We start from the raw sequence: 13080 nt of genomic DNA, 5'->3' as shown, positions 1-13080 counted from the left end.
TTTCTGAGTTAAAAATACCCAATGATCCCGCTTTTTTCCTACTTCACCTATCTGAGATTCCAGTTCAGACTTATCGGAACTCAGTACTGTGCCATTTGGTGAATGCAGCTAAAGCAGGTATACCCTTACGGTGGAGGGATACTACGTCACCAACAGTTTTAGAGTGGATAAATAGAGTTAGAGATATAGAAGCTATGGAAGACCTAGTTCTCTCAGCTAAGGGTAAAAATAAACTATACAAAGAAACGTGGAAGAGCTGGAATTTGTTTAAAAATTCAGATGAGGGGAAAAGATTAATGACTGAACCTGATAAATGAAGAATCGGATACGCGCAGGGAATTATAATGTAAAATATAATATGAAGGATAAACCGACTTTCCTGTTATGAATTGTGGTTTAAGGGAGGGAGAGGATGGGGCTCCCCTTCTCTCTCCCCCTCTTTTATCTTTTTTTCTTTTTTTTCTCTTTTTTTTCTCTCGTCTTTTGAGGGGGGGAGCTGGGAAAGGGCATATGCATCACTTGTCTCTCTGTGAGAGAGAGTGATGACTAAGAAAAGGGTTAGAGTGGGAAGATTTAGTGAGGGAGTTTATGGGAGGGTCCAGAGCGAATATGTATGTATTTTTTTTGTCAAGAGGATTGTATTCATGTTTGTTTTTGGCAGAGTATTTGCCCTGTGCCTTTCCATATGCTGTTTTATGTAAAGAAAAGAAAAAAACAAATAAACATATAAAGTACAAAAAAACAAGGGTGGGGGGAGGACAATGTGGCCCTCCAGAAACCCTGACAGGGGCTGACTGGCATCTTTTGGCCCAGAGGCAAGTATAACCCAGAGGCCCATGGTGGAGCAACTTTGCCCCACTCTCCCTCTTCCCTGCCTCCTCCCAACTCCCACTCTTGTCATCCATGTTAATTTACCTTTTCTTAGCCAGAGCCATTTTTGCACACGTTTAAAAAATCATTTTAGGCCTGAAGATTACACAAAACCCCCAAACATTATATATTTCCTGAAAGCGGACATCCTAGACAATAAAATAGTGGTCGTTTTTTATGTCACATGATATTACCGCAACATTTCTATAATTTTTGTCATCACATAGGGGACTTTTTGTCCCTTATGTGATGATTTTAAGGTGACAGGAGGCGGGATGAAGAGTAGGGGCCTGGAGTGCTGGCGGGGGACCCCAGAAGAAGAGTCTGGGCTGTTCTGTGCAAAACCCTTTGCCAGATCAGGTAAGTATGACAAGTTTGTTATTTTTATATAAAAAAAAAACATTTACAATCACTTTAATCTACAATGCTATGTGGAATATGCAGCATGGAGGAGGTTAATGTATTGCTATTGGTCACTGATGCATTTGTGACCAGTGGCAGTTAATTAACCCCTTTATGCTGCATTAGTGGCAGACTTGCAGTGACACCAGTGTCAGTGCTAATTAACTCCTTTATGCTGCAGCATGAAGGGGTTAATTAACACTGACACCACTGCTGCTAATGCAGCACAAAGAGGTTAATTAACTGCCACTGGTCACAAATGCATTAGAGACCAATAGCAATACATTAACCTCCTCCATGCTGCATATTCCAAATAGCATTGTAGATTAATTAACCCCCTACCCCAATTTTATTAAATTTTTTAATAAACCACTTCAGTGAAATGAAAGCAGTGCAGCCGCTCACTCACCCACTGTAGTGGACATTCCCCGCAGGTCGCAAAGGGACTCCTCCTCTTCTATCCCAGCCTCTGAATGATGTCATGATGGACAGGAACTAGGAAGCTCCTGTCGTGCGGAGATCCCTGACAGGGAGAGCATTATGGTAAATTTCCCGGCAGGGGTGGACTAACAACACTCAGGGTCTCCGGACCAAATAAAGCAAGGGCCCCCTGTCAGGCCCCATCCATGACCCACCCCTGCCCTGTCCATGACCCACCCCTGGCCTCGCCCCCACATTTTGTACAAAGTACAACAGAGATTCTGTTAAAAGGCTTCTCCTCCAGGCTCCATTAGAGACTACAAAGTATTATTATGGAACCTGGAGGGGGCCTCTTTCTAACAGAGTGTACAGTGAACACCTTCATTCACTCTGGTCCTCATGGGACCCCCTCCTTGTGCCATGACTCTCACCCCTGTACATTACACACTCCTGACCCCTGCACCCTATACATTATGTTATGTACATTATTATGTAAGCATCAGAGTCCGCACAGAGCCTCCCCTTACATCAGAGTCTGCCCAGAGCCTCCCCTTACATCAGAGTCCGCACAGAGCCTCCCCTTACATCAGAGTCTGCACAGAGCCTCCCCTTACATCAGAGTCCGCACAGAGCCTCCCCTTACATCAGAGTCCGCACAGAGCCTCCCCTTACATCAGAGTCTGCCCAGAGCCTCCCCTTACATCAGAGTTTGCCCAGAGCCTCCCCTTACATCAGAGTCTGCCCAGAGCCTCCCCTTATATCCGAGTCCGCCCAGAGCCTCCCCTTACATCAGAGTCTGCCCAGAGGCTCCCCTTATATCCGAGTCCGCACAGAGCCTCCCCTTACTTCAGAGTCCGCACAGAGCCTCCCATATACATCAGAGTCCACACAGACCCCCCCCCTTACATTAGAGTTCGCACAGACCCCCCCTCTTACATCAGAGTCTGCACAGAGGCCCCCTTACATCAGAGTCTGCACAGAGGTCCCCTTACATCAGAGTCTGCACAGAATTTCCACTTAGGGGTGTTCTGAGAAGCTTGATTTAAGGGTGCATGCTGAGGACTATGGTGTAAAGGGGGTCTCTTCTCACCAAAGCCTGCCCCGTCTCCCCTTTAACAAAGTCCACAGAGCACCCCTTTTTATACACTGGGAGGCAGGAGAGACTAGAGAGGGTCAGCTTACCAGGATGGAGGCTGAGACGCAGGCAGGCTGTCTGATGCTTTTTTGGGTTCAAACTTCCTGTCCAGTGCCCACACATGCCTGGGGAGTGTGGGTGGGGCAGACTCAGAAGGAGGAGGAGCAGATGAGCTCTATCTCTCCTCGTGTCTGTGCAGAGAGAGAAGGGGATGTCAGCGCTGGTGTGCTCTGAGGCTGAGCTATGTGTGAGATGAGACATAGCTCAGCCCTGCAGCCATCTACCTCTGAGCTGACACAGGCATGGCTGCACAGCGGGAGGTGAGCAGGGGCCGTGACCTGTGTTAACAGAGCTCCAGCAGGCATATTCCTGCTCTGCAAAAACAGCATTTGGTAGTGGCGGCCAGTGGCTGTGCATAGTGTCACCAGCCCGGGGGGAGATTTCCACCCTGCCCCCCCCCCCCCCCCCTGCCAGCCCTCCCCTGCTACATAGGATCTGTCAGAAAGATCATTGATGCAATATAGTCCACAGAAAGTAATTTGTCGTTGGCTGTCAACTGTTTGATGTAGCAGGATCAGAGGAAGGAAAGCGCAGCATGACTGCTGAACACTCCATGGCTACTAGTTTAATTGGCTCCTCTATAAGCAGAGGAGCAGGGGTTGATTGCTATGGGCTGTTCAGTGTCTCACAGCTGCTGTTCTGCTACACCCCCTGTATTCTGGAGAGTTCTGGAAGTATTGTGGGAGGGAGAGCAGAAAAAGCCACCTGAATATTCATGGTTCTCCAGCCAATCCCTAGAGAGGTGTGTCCAGCAGGTGGTCGGATGGCATATAAATACTCTGAGGCCTGGCAATCAAGTGCATAGTTTCAGGGTCCATCCTGCTCGAGGAGACCCCTGTGCTCAGTGTTGGGACAAGACTACCCAGCGCCCAGGGTGAAGATGGCAAACTGAACTTCCCCAAGTGAAGGAGGCAGAGCTAATAACAGCACAGTGGTGCTCTGCAGAAAACAAGTTTAAAATCAGTGCATAAAAAAGGGGCTTACAGTAGCAAAGCAAAAAAAAAGTCCCTGTGTTGGTGGTGTCACTGGAAGATGTAGCTATGAGGACAATACATCAGGGTCAATGGGGGAACACTGCCGCTGGTGTCAGTCTGAGGAGGACTGTCAGTGGAATGAAAGAGAGAAGGGGAGGTGGGCTCTGAGGGGTGCATAAAACTATAGGGATCTACGGAGGCTCTGAGGGGTGCATAGAACTGTATGGATCTATGGAGGCTCTGAGGGGGTGCATAGAACTGTAGGGATCTATGGAGGCTCCGAGGGAGGATTAAATAGGCTCTAATTGCTCATTTAGATGTGCAGCTATGATTTCCTGCCCCTCTAAAAAATGATCTGTGTCAGATCACTTTTCAGAGGGCGTTTAATAGACAGTGAGGAGGTGATATTTCGTCTCCCTGCTGCCTGTTTTAATTTCGTTGACCCACTGTGCTACAGCAGAGTGTATTGCATCCAATTGCATTGTGACTAGGGATGGGAGAACGGTACGGCCCGAGCAAGATTTCAGGCCTAACTTTGGCTGTTCAGATGTTCTATGTACAACTGAATTATAGGGTCGTTCGTCCTTCAACCAGGGCACAGAGCACTGTCAGAGCCATGATTGGGCACTGTCATCTTTACATTAGTGTCAATAGTATAGTTCTGTGTGTTACTGCAAGTTTAACGCCATGTATTTCAAGGTTTAGTCGGTGCAGGCTCTCTATCTCCCCTTACAGGCTAGAGGGAAAATAGCTGAATCCTCTCCTTCAGCAGAAGCTGGCCGCTGGCTCCTTGTGACAGGAGTGAATCACCGTCAGTGAGGAGGGGCACATGTGATTAAGTCGCCAGCACGCTTTTGCTCTCAACACGGTGCCCAGGGCAGGTGCCCTCTTCTCCCATCTCTTGTCCTGCCCTGCAAAAGTCTAAAGTTTTTTTTCACCTTAATGCATTGAATGCCTTAACCACTTAAGACCCGGACCAATATGCAGGTTAAGGACCTTGTCCCTTTTCGGCACAGCGTCGCTGTAACTGATAATTGCGTGGTCATGCGACGTGGCTCCCAAACAAAATTGGCGTCCTTTTTTTCCCACAAATAGAGCTTTCTTTTGGTGGTATTTGATCCCCTCTGCAGTTTTAATTTTTTGCGCTATAAACAAAAATAGAGCGACAATTTTGAAAAAAATTGAACATTTTTTACTTTTTGCTATAATAAATATCCCCCAAAAATATATAAAAAAACTTTTTTTCCCTCAGTTTAGGCCGATATGTATTCTACCTATTTTTGGTAAAAAAAATCGCAATAAGCGGTTAACGATTGGTTTGCGCAAAATTTATAGCGTTTACAAAATAGGGGATAGTTTTATGGCATTTTTGTTAATAATTTATTTTTTACTACTAATGGCGGCGAGCAGCGATTTTTTTCATGACTGCAACATTATGGCGGACACATCAGACAATTTTGACACATTTTTGGGACCATTGTCATTTTCATGGCAAAAAGTGCTATAAAAATGCATTGATTACTGTGAAAATGACAATTGCAGTTTAGGAGTTAACCACTAGGGGGCGCTGTAGGGGTTAAGTGTGACCTTATATGTGTTTCTAACTGTAGGTGGGCGGGGCTGGAAGTGTGACGTCATTGATCTTCTTTCCCTATATCAGGGAACAGACGATCAATGACAGTGCCTTTGTGAAGAACAGGGAAGGTGTGTTTACACACAACTCTCCCCGTTCTTCAGCTCCTGTGACCGATCGAGGGACAACGGCTTTGGACCGGGACTCGTGCGCACGCCGGGGGCGTGCGCGTGACCCACGCTGGGCTCCTAAAGGCGACATACCTGTACGTGCCTGTGCCCAGCCATGCCATTCTGCCGACGTATATGTGCAGGAGGCGGTCCTTAAGTGGTTAAAGGGGTTGTAAAGGTTCTTTCTAAATAGGTTCCTTTAAGCTAGTGCATTGTTGGTTCACTTTTTCTTCGATTCCCCTTCTAAATGTTTTTCTTCTTTGTTTTCTTTGAATTTCTCACTTCCTGTTCCTCCTCAGTAAGCTGTTCTGGCTGACTAACCCCCAGCCAGATGATGGGGGCAAGCTTACTGAGGAGAAACAGGAAGTGAGACATTCAGACAAAGAAAAAAACATTTAGAAGGGAAAATTGAAGGAAAAGGTAAGTGAACCAACATTGCACTAGCTTAAAGGAACCTATTTAAAAAATAAAAAACAAACCTTTACAACCCCTTTGAGGTAAAAAACCCTCTGTGTCACAGAGTTCCCTCCTCACCCCCCTTATACTTACCTGAGCCCATTCTGGATCCAGCCATGCAAGAGAGCAGCAGCTCTGTCCTCTTCTCCCCCACTTTCACAGGATTTCCTGAAACCTGCAGAAACCATTGGCTCCCACTCCAGCTGTCTGTGTCAATGGGCCAGGCCTGCACGAGTGCTCCCATAGAGAGCAGGTAAGTATAACATGTTTGTTATTTAAAATAAATAAATAAATATAGCCCTACAATCGCTTTGACCCCTTTCAATCTGGGGCGGTGCAAGCGTTAGTGGTAAAGCGCCGCTAGTTTTATGCTTTACCTCTGTTATGGCGGCGCTTTGGCTGCTTTCAAACCGCTTTTAAGGCGTTTTGAAAGCGGCGCCTATTAATTTCAATGGGTAAGGCGGTGGAGGAGCGGTGTATACACCGCTCCTCCACCGCCCCAAAGATGCTGCTTGCAGGACTTTTTTTCCTGTCGTGCAAGCGCACTGCCCCAGTGTGAAGGCTTTCACACTGGGGCTACAGAAGAGAAAGTTGACAGGTGCCATTTTTAGCACAAAAACGCCTGTAAAGCGCCTCAGTGTGAAAGGGGTCTTTAAGTCCCCATCATCCCACACATACCAGCTAAAAGTTAAAACAAAACTAAAGGCGTGGGGCTAGATTCATAAAGCCCGCCGTAAGTTTGTGCGGGCGTAGCGTATCTGAGATACGCTACGCCGCCGTAACTTAGTGAGGCTGGGGCTGTATTCACAAAGAATTTGCGCCCTAAGTTACGGCGGCGTAGCGTACATCTGCCGGCGTAAGCGCGCCAAATTCAAATTCTGAAGAGGTGGGCGTGTTTTACGTAAATAAAACATGACCCCACGTAAATGACGTCTCTAACGAACGGCGCATGCGCGGTTCGTGAAAGAATTCCAGTGCGCATGCTCGAAATTCCGCCGCAAATCGTCAATGCTTTAGAAGTGAACGTAATTTACGCAAAGCCCTATTCGCGAACGACTTACGCAAACGACGCAAAATTCGACGCTGGCCCGATGTCCATACTTAACATTGGTTGCTCCTCATATAGCAGGAGCAACGTTACGCCGGAAAAAGCCTTATGCAAACGACGTAAAAAATACCGCCGGTCGCACGAACGTTTCCAGCTCCAGCTCATTTGCATATTCTACAGCGTATCCAGCTCATTTGCATATTCTACACTGGCCCAGATTCAGGTAGAATCGCGCAATATTTGCGTGGGCAAAGAGCAAAAATTTTTCTCTGCGCCCACGCAAATATTGCGCTTTGCCCGCGATTCACGGAGCAATTGCTCCGTAAATTGCGCGGGCGATATGTTAATCAGCCGTGCGTAAGGCTGCCTAATGTAAATGATCCCGCCGGGGGCGGGAATCATTTAAATTAGGCGCGCTCCCGCGCCGAGCGAACAGCGCATGCTCCGTCGGGAAACTTTCCCGACGTGCATTGCGGCAAATGACGTCGCAAGGACGTCATTTGCTTCTAAGTGAACGTGAATGGCGTCCAGCGCCATTCACGGTTCACTTACGTAAACGACGTAAAATTTGAACGTCGCGAGCGGGAAGCGCAGCTATACTTTAGCATTGGTTGCGCCTGCTATTAGCAGGAGCAGCCTTATGCTAAAGTCGCCGTACGGAAACTCCGTACCTTGCGTGCGCAGGGCCCGCGCAACTTTTGTGAATCGGTGGTAGTATGCAATTTGCATACTATACGCCGATCACAAAGGCCGCGCCCCCTAGCGGCCAACGCAAGAATGCAGCCTGGGATGTGAAGGCATAAGGAGGCTTATGTCTGTCACATCCTAGGCTGCAGTCGGTGTAACGAGGTTCCTGAATCAGGAGCACTCGTTACACCGGAGCAAGTAAGCCCTTGCGCCGCGCAACCTATGGTTGCGCGGGCGCAAGTGCTTCTTGAATCTGGGCCACTGAAATCTACGGAAGCGCCACCTAGTCGGCCAGCGTAAATATGCAACTAAGATACGACAGCGTAAGATACTTACGCCAGTCGGATCTTAGGCAAATTTCGGCGTATCTTGCTTTCTGAATACAGAAAGAAGATACGCCGGCGCAGATTTGAATTTAATTCTTTATGAATCTAGCCCAAAGTATTTTTTTTTTTTCATTTTGGAACGAGTGCCAGAACTAGTATCCTCATTGGAAGATGACCCCTCTATTCCTGTTCTGGTAACAACTACAATATTTGGAAACATATTTCACTTTTGGTGGTAATGCTCAATATGAGAAATTGAGAAATTGCCCAAAGGGGCACAGACAGGCTTTGTTGGGGGCTCTACCTCTGGGGCAGAGAGGCAGAGGATGAGTCTCAGAAGTCCCTATTTTTGGAAGGCATCACGGTTTAAGCCAGGCTTACTTGAGTGCCCTAACAGAGAGCTAGAGCCTGGGTCAGAGTCTGGATAAGTGCCAGGAGGACAAAAGTGAGCAAGCTCCACCATTCTGGGAGTACTTGCTCCAGCTACAGTGGAGAAGTAACTGTGGGGTGATTCATCTTACAAGCCAGTTCATGATGTTGCCAAGAGTTGTGCAAGACAACCAGGAGCATGCCATACTGTTAAAGTGATGAGTGCAGCCAGAAGCTGTGGAAGAGAGCCAGCAGTTGTATTAAAAATCCAGGAAAAAGTACAGTGCAGCCTAAAGTTGTCCAATACAGTTTGCAATTTGTACACAGCAACCAGGAATCTAGCAGTCCTCCAGTTCTACAGTATGAGGTATACCATGGTCCCCATCCCTATCCAAGTTCCTGTTCAATACAAACCCTAAAAAGAAACCCATAGACTGATTCTTGATCCAGTGGAAGAATGCCAAAAATGCCATTTGCCTGGCTGGGCATGCTGTGAGTGGGGAAATAGGCCCAATTACCAGCGGGTAGGTAGCGATACATGTGGGGGCTCATCCAGGATTCCTCAGCTCGACATGCCGTGAGAAGGTGAAATGAAGCCTACACCGTCACTAAATGGTGTCGGGAACAGAAGGGTCAACCAGGCTTTTGTGTGGTGCTTGATATTCCAGGGGGATTCTGGACTGAAGAACAAGTGAAGCAGATGGTAGTCACACTGGTTCCAGGTCATTGAGTGTTACTTTTCAATTTAAAGGAAAATAGATACAACCCACACATACATTCTGAAGCAGGGAAGAAAGGGGTCCCTGCCGTGTTACAAGGGGCAAGCCTTCCTTTGACTTGGATATGGCTACCTTCGCTTCCTGTTTGGCTATGGGACAGGGAGTGAGTACAAATCTACCCAATGGGACACAGCAAAAAAAACAAAAAAACCGACAGAGGTTAAAACTCTCCCTTACTCCATTCAAAATGAAACAAAAAGTTTTGCCTTTAGTTCTATTTTAAGACACTATTGACTGTGATTGCGTAGACTCGCTAGAATAAGGCCCCTTTCACACTGGGGCGCGGGCGGCATCGGCATCAGGTATTACTGTCATTATATTCAGATCAGTCACTTAAATATGTATACACAACTGCACCATAAACAGCATTACCCAATCTCTTGGTAGATGCTTCTCACTTCTGGGGGTTTGTGTGGACTTTGACTGTCTGCACAGTGAGTTGGGTAATAGGTTTTAGTTTATTCAGATTAGTACGCAATGAAATTTGGTTACTAGAAGTTACTGTAGTCATTTCACTTTTAACCACTTTATATTCAAAGAATGACAGATAAGAAATGCAACAGAAAAATGAAACTAACATTCAACAGTCACGCCCCATTAACAAAGAAACAGTTGGGAAAGCATTTCAGGAATTTGGCTTTCAGGAATTAAGCTGGAAATATTACAGAGTTACAAAGTCTGAATTCTGTAACTTAATCCATTTCATTTTTAAACTTTTCCTTCTGGAAACAGATAAAATATGAATGTATGAAAATCAGGCAAGGAGAATGAAACCTGATAGTCATCCAATCGAGTGCTTGAACCTTTTTTTAAATAAGGTCAGAGTTACGATGGCCATACAATTCTCTTGTAGAATTTTCCTTTAGATTTACCAAAACCATATAATATGAGATCAAACCTAAACATTTTCAGTTGGTATGCAATCAGGCAGGCACCAGCACTACATAATTGAAGGTAAATCTAAGGCCCCGTACACACGACCAAACATGTATGCTGAAACTGGTCCGCGGGCCAGTTTCAGCATACATGTTCGGTCGCGTGTAGGCGCGAGCGGGCCGAATTCCAGCAAACATTTGCCCGCCGGGCCTTTTCCCAGCGGGCAAATATCCCTGGACGTGTTTTAAAACCGTCCGCTGGAATCCTGCCCGCTCGGACATGTACGGTCGTCAGTACAGACCTACCGTACATGTCCGAGCGCCCGCCGTCCCTCGCATGCGTCGAATGACTTTGACGCATGCGTGGAAGCCTTTAAATGGCAGGCCCGCCCACGTCGCCGCGTCATCGCCGCGTCATCGTCGCGTCGACGACGCGGACACGCCCCGCGTAGTGTTTACTCGCGGACTTCTGTACGATGGTGAGTACAACCATCGTACAGAAGCCCTCTGGCAGGCATGTACGGTGAAAACGGTCCGACGGACCGGTTTCACCGTACATGTTTGCTCGTGAGTACCCGGCCTTAAGGAAATTTAATAAGAAAATGTTATACAGTGAGGAAAAAAGTATTTGATCCCTTGCTGATTTTGTACGTTTGCCCACTGACAAAGAAATGATCAGTCTATCATTTTAATGGTTGATTTATTTTAATAGTGAGATACAGAATAACAACAAAAATATCCAGAAAAATACATTTAAAAAAAGTCATAAAAGTATTTGACCCCTTCGCAAAACATGACTTAGTACGTGGTGGCAAAACTCTTGTTGGTAATCACAGAGGTCGGATGTTTCTTGTAGTTGGCCACCAGATTTGCACACATCTCAGAAGGGATTTTGTCCTACTCCTCTTTGCAAATCCCCTCCAAGTCATTAAGGTTTCGAGGATGACTTTTGGTAACTCGAACCTTCATCTCCCTCCACATATTTTCTATGGGATTAAGGTCTGGAGACCATCATACCTTTGATTCAGTGAAGTTGTCCTGTCCCCTTAGCATAAAAATGCCCCCAAATCATATTGTTTCCACCTCCCATGTTTGACGATGGGGATGGTGTTCTTGGGGTCATAGGCAGCATTCCTCCTCCTCCTCCAAACACGGCGAGTTGAGCTGATGCCAAAGAGCTTGATTTTGGTCTCATCTGACCACAACACTTTCACCCAGTTCTCCTCTAAATCATTCAGCTGTTCATTAGCAAACTTCAGACGGGCCTGTACATGTGCTTTTTTGAGCAGGGGGACCTTGCGGACGCTGCAGTATTTCAGTCCTTCGCAGCATAAGGTGTTACCAATTGTGTTCTTGGTGACTTTGGTCCCAGCTGATTTGAGTTCATTGACAAGATTCTCCCTTGTAGTTTTGGGCTGATTCCTCACCGTTCTCATGATCTCTGAAACTCCACAAAGTGAGATCTTGCAAGATTTTGTGTTTCTTCCATTTGCGAATAATCCCTCTCACCAAGCTGCTGGGCGATGGTCTTGTAGCCCATTCCAGCCCTGTGTAGGTCTACAATTTTGTCCATGACATCATTGAACAGCTCTTTGGTCTTAGTCATGGTGGAGTGATTGGAATCTGATTGATTAATTGCTTCTGTGGACAGGTGTCTTTTATACAGGCAACAAGCTTACTCCCTCAGGCTGGGTTCACACTACTACACTACTTTCATCCTACTTTGCTCTGCTACATCGGTCCTACATTTATCCTACATTGGTCCTACATCCATCCTACTTTCATGAACAGGATACTACTTTGGTCCGACTTCAATGATATTCAATGGGCCTGAAGTAGGATCAATGTAGGACCAAAAGTAGTACAGGGAGCATTTTCAAAGTCGGACCGACTTGTGTAGGATGCTACAAGATGCTCTCATAGGGAAACATTGAACACAGAGCAAAGTAGGATGAAAGTAGTGTAGTAGTGTGAACCCAGCCTTAGTCCCCTTTCACACTTATACGACTTGTCTCACGATTTTGTACTGCAAAATCGTATGACAAGTCATTCTCCATGATTTTCAATGAACACCATTCATATTGGCACGACTTTAAGTAGTGCTGACTTCAAAGTAGTCCCTGCACTACTTTGGTCCAACTTCCATGCGAGTTGATTTCCATAGACCTCAATGTTAAACCCTCAAGTAGCATGCAAATCATACCTAAATAATATAGACATGATTTCAGTACAACTTTGTAAGCACAAGCAGCTTTTTAACCCTTGTCCCACCCAATCCTTTCAGCATAGTAGCCCCTCCCAAGCACATTTTTTCCACCACACATTCCCTTCCTGGTTATTCCCTCGGGAACAACGTGCTCCAAACAGGTAAAAAAAAAAGACGTCCGTGATAATGAGCAAATCATTCGATTTATCCGTGAGCACCTCAATGTAATAATTAGTCTTTCCACAGGTGGAATACTTATTCTGAACCTAGTATTAAGTCGCTCTAGACGGCTAGACACCAAGCCAAGTAACTCATCAAAACTGAGAATTAGAATAGGTGGAGGTGGCCATTAGCAACATTCAACGTGTGAACAACTAGTGCACTTTAACACAGATGTTCTCACCTGTTAATTGACATCCGTGTATAGTTAAAAAAAATGTCATTATGTGCACAAAGATCATTATAGAGGACCCAAAATTGACCCCTATCTTCACTTTTGGCAATGATGGGACGTACCCAATATTGACGTCTTCTCCGCCTCCGCTTCTCCTTCTCCTCTTCCTCATGCACTGCTGCTACTGCTGCAGCAGCAATGACAACTGCGGTGGCAATAAATTGAGTAGCAAACATTTTCTGTCACAACACACCACACCACAACAACCAGAAAGCAAACAGGAACTGGAAACTATGGCAGGAAAAGGAATTGCCTCACACCATGTATTTTTTCATT

The sequence above is a fragment of the Rana temporaria genome, chromosome 3 (genome assembly GCF_905171775.1).
Source record: "Rana temporaria chromosome 3, aRanTem1.1, whole genome shotgun sequence".
Lineage (NCBI taxonomy): Eukaryota > Metazoa > Chordata > Amphibia > Anura > Ranidae > Rana > Rana temporaria.
This window is presented reverse-complemented; position numbering follows the sequence as displayed.